Source organism: Dipodomys spectabilis, unplaced genomic scaffold, assembly GCF_019054845.1.
Source record: "Dipodomys spectabilis isolate Male_0828 unplaced genomic scaffold, ASM1905484v1 ptg000125l, whole genome shotgun sequence".
NCBI lineage: Eukaryota > Metazoa > Chordata > Mammalia > Rodentia > Heteromyidae > Dipodomys > Dipodomys spectabilis.
In genome coordinates, this window is record NW_024870802.1 from 1,822,241 (window position 1) to 1,828,909 (window position 6,669).

A 6,669-nucleotide genomic window follows, 5' to 3' on the forward strand; every position below is an offset into this window, starting at 1 on the left:
CACTGTTTCATTCAAGTTATGTGCTCTTGGAATCACAGGATAGAATTAAAATACACCCAAATGTAAGTGTTAGGTTTTTAAAAAGAGGTAGCCGAGTAAGAACAGCACCAGCACGCACGTGGTATTCAGGTAAGGGGTAGGTATATTCAGTAGACCTGCTGGGACCAGGCAAGGTTGGCACTCCACGTGGCTGGGAAAGGCCTGGGAATGAGAGAGAGCTGGGAAAGAGAGGAAAGAGCTAGAAAAGAGCAGAGAGAGGGGTAAGAACAGTAGCACTCACGTGGTATTCGGGTAAGGGGTAGGTTTATTCAGTGGACCTGCTGGGACCAGGCAAGGTTGGCACTCCACCTGGCTGGGAAAGAGAGAGGAAAGAGCTAGAGCAGAGAGAGAGCAGAGAGAGCTAGAAAAGAAGAGCAAGAGCAAGAGAGCCAGAAGAGCAAGAGCAAGAGAGCTAGAAAAGAAGAGCAAGAGAGCTAGAAGAGCAAGAGAGCTTCTGGGCCTGGGCTAGGCCTTATGTACGGTATGGGCGGGGAAAGGTGTGGCCACATCAAATTCAGATGTGACCTCAGCTGATGCAGATGTGACCTCTTCCAGGTGTCCCAGTTGCCTAGGTAATGCAGGTAATGGGTGGAGACTTTGCTGCGAGGAGGGTGGAGTCTGCTAGCCATCCAGGAGCGGACCTTACAGTAAGCTCAGAGCAAGGACCTTGTTGCTGTATCTGAACGCCTCACACATGTAGTAAGTGCTTAAATATGTAGGAATTAATCAATAAAAGTTCTTCAAATCCCATAAAGAAACGTCTAGGCCAAGTCAATGGTAAATTTCTTGGGCTTACTGTGATTTCTTTCATGTGCCTTGTTCCTCTGATTCGCCCACATCTTCCACTGCAATTCTTGCAATCAAGATTTCCCCAGATCATGATTAATCGGGAAAGGCAAAAAGGATCAAATGTGTAGGCCTACCCTGTCTTACACCTGGGCAACCTCTGCACAGTGGCCAAACTATTTAGAAAGGGTTAATAAGGGAGCGCTGACTTTATGTCATCTAGTAAGTAACTCAAAACTCTGACAACTTCCAGGCTGTCTTCATCCAAACTGCCCAACTCACTCCTTGAGGTGTAATTCACACCTGGCTTTCTTCCAACTCTTCCTGCACCTGGGCCAGTGCCCTAATCTCATACACTGCACCTCATACTCTTGAAACACCTCATACACTGGTTACCAATTCAGAAAACTACACCCAATAAACCTCAGCAACATTCTAGGACAAGTTTCTAGGAAATGGTGGTCATAAAATGGCAGAAAACATTTATCAATGAATATTTATCAAGATTCTATTCTGTGTAAGGCACTAGAGATGGAAGAATAAGTAAACAATCACAGTCTCTGTTTTCACAAAATTTGAAATCCAGAAAACTCTGTGCTGGATGTACCTGAAAGGTAGGTTCTACCCTTAGAACACACAGACACCCACACACTCTTTCTCCCTTTCTCTCTCTCTCCCCTTTTCCCCCTTCCTTCCACCCCCCCATCTGTCCCCCTCTCCCCTCCTCTGTCTCTGTCTCTCTCTGTCTCTGTCTCTCTCTGTCTCTCTCTCCTGTCTCTCTCTCTGTCTCTCTGTCTCTGTCTCCGTCTCTCTCTCTCAATGGTACCAGAGTTTAAACTCAGGATCTCATGCTTTCTATGCAAGTACTCTACTACTTAAACCATACCACCATCACTTTGTTGCTTTCATTTATCTTTGTATAAGGTTCTCATATTTTTGCCCTGAGCTGGCCTTTGACCATGATCCTCTTGTTGATTTCTCCCACATAGCTGGGATTACAGATTTACACCACTGAGTTGCCCTTATTGGTTGAGATAGGATCTAACTAACTTTTTCAAGGGAGCCTTAATCTTGATCCTCTTGGTTTCTGCCTCCCTAGTGGCCTTCAGATCTCTTTAAATAAGTCATATTATAGGAATGTAGTCCAACCTTTAATAACTTCATTAGATTGAAAAGTAAAGGAAATTAGTAGTCTTGGATTATGTTTTGATAACGTTTATCATGATGAAATGAGAGTATTGTAAGGTAGATGGACTAGCTTTTGAGAAAAGATGATGCTTAATGGATTAATGTCACTCACATAAGAGATTTCTAGTGTAGAGTGAATAAAAGGCAGCATCTGAGTGAGCCCCTGACTTGACTCAAACTTTGGAAATATAGAGCTGGGCGAACCTATACAATGATGCATATAGAATTTCCCATTAGCAAGAAGATGTGGTGAGGGGGAAGGAAATGCATTTGAGGACATAAAGAGCTTCCTGAAAGATAAACTTTGTGCATTTACTGTGCATCGTGCCCAGTGATGAGCACAATATCTCATTTAACCCACATACAACTCATTTGCACACCCAAGAAATGGTATCACCATGTCAAGATGAGCAAATTGAGGTCCAAAAGGATTAGGTACCTTGTTGAGGCTCCATCAATTAGTAAGTGACAGTAAGGTTTTGTTGAACCCAAGTTTGATTGAGTCTTAAGTTCATAATAGACGCCCCCCTACACATACACACACATAGGCTGAAGAACTAGGCTGAATTTAAATAAGTTTTTTACAGATATGGCCAAAGGCTCCTGGAGTTGAATGTTCAAAAACAACATTTCAGGCTGGGAAGGTGGCTTAGTAGTAGAGTGCTTGCCTAGCATGCATGAAGCCTTGGGTTTGACTCCTCAGTGCCAGATAAATAGAAAAGGCTGGAAGTGGTGCTGTGGCTCAAAGTGGTAGACTACTAACCTTGAGCAAAAAGAAGCTCAGGGACTGTGCCCAAGTCCCAGGTTCAAGCCCCAGGTCTGGAAAAAAAATTTCAAGGGCATAGTTGTTTTTTTAAATAGTAGATTAAAATAGTAGATTAAGTGAGAAAAGTCTTTGGATTAAGTCTAGATTAAGCCTTACATGATGAAACACACTGATCTACTACAGGAGTAGTATGGCAAAAAGCAAGATTGTAAGTCTTACAAGATCAGGTATCTGGTGGGCAGGCATACCCCAAGAGGTTGAAGTAAGCAATTTATTCCCTCATCCACACAGTTCCTCATTGGTTGTATACTGTGGGGTATACATTCTTTCCCAGACATTCCTTAAGTTTCATTATGTCCTATTTGATCATTCTGGTATGTGTATCTTTTGAGAACTGGTTGAATTTTAGGAGCCATTTTTGGCTGCCTTCATTGTTATTGTTCCCTTGTGGCAGGGTAAGAGCTTTCTAGTACATACCTATTTCCTATTTGTATTGTGGTCCATTCTTCCCCTTGCTATCTAGCCCCATTCTAATGTTCTGTTTATTTACCGTGTTTGCCTAGGGGCTTTTCCAAGCGCAGGAACTTTGCCATATTTTCAAGTTGCTATACAAATAAGCTGCAATCATTTTCCACAAAGGGTCAAATGCCTTGCTTTGAAAATGGACCACCACTGACTTTGTTCTAACATACAAGTGCTTTATGTAAATATAAAATGACCAAAAGTGATGTAATCCTGCAAACAGTATTAAGAAATATTAAAAATGATCATATCTAGGATGAGAAGGATGGTATCATGCCCCAGTAACACAGCCATACTTTTTATTCTAGATCTTTCCCTGATTCAAAGATTTCTTGTTTTCAAGGTCCCCAGTTTGATGAGAAGAAAACCTGACAAACTATCCCAGGAAAGTATTTTGTGAACCAAGCAAAACTGCTGCTTTTTGCAGGTTAAAACGTTTGGATGTCAGTCTGTTTAACATCTCCGGATAGGGTCATCACCCTGCTCCTCCAGGGCTATTTGTATTTTTAGCCAAAAGAATCCAAGAGAGAATGGTTCAGATTAGGAAGGGGAGATGCTGGCGACCCTGGAAATAACCTAAAGCTTTCCAAACCACACCATACCCAAAGTACATTTTCTTCACAATTTGTTCCATTAAGCTATACCAGTGCCCTCATCCAGCACTGTCAACCCTTGTCCATTCAGAGAAATAAATGTTACTATCTCCGCTGACTCATTGACAGTGAAAGCTTGCCAGTGCATTAGCTGGTGCACACAACCTATCTATCAAAAAGCATTCAACATGTTTTTGTATTAATAACCCAAAAAGAAGTGGCATGCTCTCCCTCTCCTAACCTAGTTCAGAGCAAAACAAACATGAACATGTTAAAGAGAGAAGAGCTAGAAAAAGGAGCTATCTTACAGAAGGGTCTGGGATGATAAAGATATTTCACAAAGCACAAATTGAGTACATTTTTGGCTTTAGGGATCCTGCAGAGAGGGGGGAGGGGGAATCCTCTAATTATTCCTTAGCTCTCGAACAGTATTCAAAGGGCATAATTAATTTCAGCAAAGTACACAATGTTATCAAAGGGCATTCAAGACAACAAAGTCCTAAATTAAACAGATAGATCCAATTATACATATTAAAATTGTATTAACAGTATAAATATTTATAGTTCAATACAAGTGGCACATAGGTGATTATGCATTTGATTACTCATGCAACAAACTAGACTTGAATTGGTCAAATGCTGTCTTAACAGTGCCAGAGCAACACTGTAGACCAGGTTGTTTTTTTATGTTAACATTCATTTGTTCATTCATTTGTATAACAAATGTTCATGATGCACCTGCTTGGTAATGGCACATAAAATAGATTTCATATGGACCTCTGCTGTTATAAAATGCTTAGGGAAAGTACATCAGATTCGCCTTTTAACTAGGCTCTGAGGAGTTGGAATGTTTGGAACCACTTTATATTCACATAGCAAAGATAATGTACGAATGGTCTCCGTTGATTAATCTGCAGTATCATGAGCCAGGGAAATGTCGTCCTGTGACTTCAGTTTTTGTTAAGCGTTTAATAATGTTCTCCACTTGCAGAAGGGCTTCAGGCTGGCTTCTGAGACAGAGGTGATGGATGCATCCTATTACCAGGTTGAATGAAAAGCCTCTTATTTAGCTCAGACTATGCCTGGAGGCTTACCGAGAGAGAAGACTTTACCTTCTGTCATTTGTTATCTCAAAAATTCTGAAAGCTTCAACCTTTTCTATTACTACTTAATTGAATTTAGAAAGGCATGATCTTCTTTCTTAATATTTTACCCGCTTTTATATATAAGATTGATTTGGAGGGTAGAGGAGGGTGGAGAGCACTCGGACATGTTCCTCTTACTCTGTGATTTGGTATCTGTTTCAAAAACCTGATTATTTCAGTCATTTTAAAAAAATAAAAATAGGTCCTCACTTTTGCCTGTGGTTTTAGATTCTTTAGGTTAGCCTGAGAGATGGAAACATGTTTCAAAGAAAACACAAGGCTTGTGCATGTACCTGTGAATCCTAAAACTACTCTTCAGCATTTTATATTAGATGGTGTATGGTATACTATGTACTGATCACTTTGCATTCTTTTCAACAGGAATTACAAACAAGGCCTCACCTTCACTTCATCTGACAGCCACAGTAAATGTTATCTTCCCCTTCTTTTCTATTCTACTCTACTTTGAACATTTCCTAGTTAACCATCATCATCCTCTTCTCAGAAATAAAATCGCTTCCACTTCACAGAATTTCTAAAGGGAAAAAAGGCTTTCTTTTTTAAAATAATTTTTATTGTGAAAATACTGTACAGAGGGGTTACAGTTACATGAGCAAGTAATGAGTACATTTCTTTTTTTTTTTTTCTTTTGGGTCCGGTTGTGGGGCCTGAACTCTGGGCCTGGGCGCTGTCCCTCAGCTCTTCAAGGCTAACGCTCTACCATTTGAGCCACAGCGCCCACTTCCGGCTTTTTTCTTTTTGCTTATGTGGTGCTGAGGAATCGAACCCAGGGCCTCAGGCATGCAAGACAAGCGCTCTACCACTGTGCCACCTTCCCAGCCCCATGAGTACATTTCTTATCAAGCATTGTTGCCTCCTCCTTTGTTTTTCCCCTACCATCCCTTCCCTCCCACCTCCACAACTACAAACCCCCTCCCCCAGCCTATATTGTAAAATTCATTTTTCAACATAGTGTCTTGTGCATCTCATTGTTACAATGGGTCAACCTGTATCCCTATTTAAACAATTTGCTTTTTCCCTTCCTCTTCCCAAATAATACCGACAAAATACAGTGAAAACAGGGGTTATACTGTGGGGGAGGAACATACAAAGCAACAAAAAAAAAAAACACATGGGGGCTGAGAAGGTGGCTCAGTGGTAGAGCGTTTGCCTTGCATGCCTGAGGCCCTGGGTTCGATTCCCCAGCACCACATAAGCAAAAAAAAAAAAAAAAAGCTGGAAGTGGCACTATGGCTCAAGTGGTAGAGCACTAGCCTTGAGCTGAAGCGCTGAGGGACAGCACCCAGACCCAGAGTTCAGGCCCCATGACCGGACCCCCCCCCCCCAAAAAAAAATCACATGGTACTTTATAAATACATTAGAAATAATAGCAAGAAAGAAAAAAACCACTTGTGTCCCTATCTTGGGGTTCATTCATTTCACTTAACTTTATCTTATCTGGTCATACATACATAGCTTTTGACCTTTTCTACTTTTAGTTCACTTAAGACCACACTCAAACTCAGTGTTGCTGGGTTTATAATCTGTTTCTTACTCTGTAAAGTAGGAATTTACATATCTCGCTTATGAATTTCCTGATTCCTCAGTCAATGGCTGAACTGATTGTTTT